Source organism: Penaeus monodon, chromosome 15 (assembly GCF_015228065.2).
Source record: "Penaeus monodon isolate SGIC_2016 chromosome 15, NSTDA_Pmon_1, whole genome shotgun sequence".
Taxonomy (NCBI): Eukaryota; Metazoa; Arthropoda; class Malacostraca; order Decapoda; family Penaeidae; genus Penaeus; species Penaeus monodon.
In genome coordinates, this window is record NC_051400.1 from 19,645,445 (window position 1) to 19,646,061 (window position 617).

Consider the following 617-nt stretch of genomic DNA (forward strand, 5'->3'; position numbering starts at 1 on the left):
AACATGTTGGTCTTTGATAACAAAACACCATTTATTTTCTTGCTGAGCTTAGCTCAGACTTTTTTTTCAGCTTAACACACTGCTGTCATGGAGCATTTTGGCTTTGTGAAAGGTATGGCTAAAGCCGTCAAGACTTCTGAGTGGTGCCAGCTGTCTGTCTGGGTGGAATACTTTCATGATGAACTGTTCTCAAAGTTCCTCAAAATTTTCAATTCCCATGCCTTATGATATCATGTGTGACACAATGTCCTGGTGAAATAGTTGATGGAATATCTTCATGATGGATGATTTCAGTTTCAGTTCCACATGACATCCTGGTGGAATAGCGAGTGGAATACCTTCATGATCTACACACCTCACTAGAAACTGGCTCATAACATATTGAGTGACTTTATATAGGTACATTAAAGGGTGAGCATAGGTCAAGGTAATCATTAGCCAGCCTGACCTTTGCCCTTCACTTCTTACTTCCAGGTACAGCTATAGGTGTCATGGAATGCTGACCTGTCCTTCTGGGCACGCCTAAAGCCATCATGAATCACTTTGAACTTCATGCCAGGGATGGCTATCCCCGTCACAGCTGTATGCCCATATGATGGAATGTTTTTGAAGTATTT

The 617-nt window shown here is 41.7% G+C and overlaps 1 protein-coding gene across 1 annotated transcript in view; it reads right to left on the reverse strand.

Annotated features, from left to right (window-relative positions):
- Window positions 1-617, reverse strand: part of LOC119581803 (protein polybromo-1-like) — a gene marked incomplete at both ends in the record, with an annotated part of 78,095 nt that overhangs the window by 662 nt on the left and 76,816 nt on the right.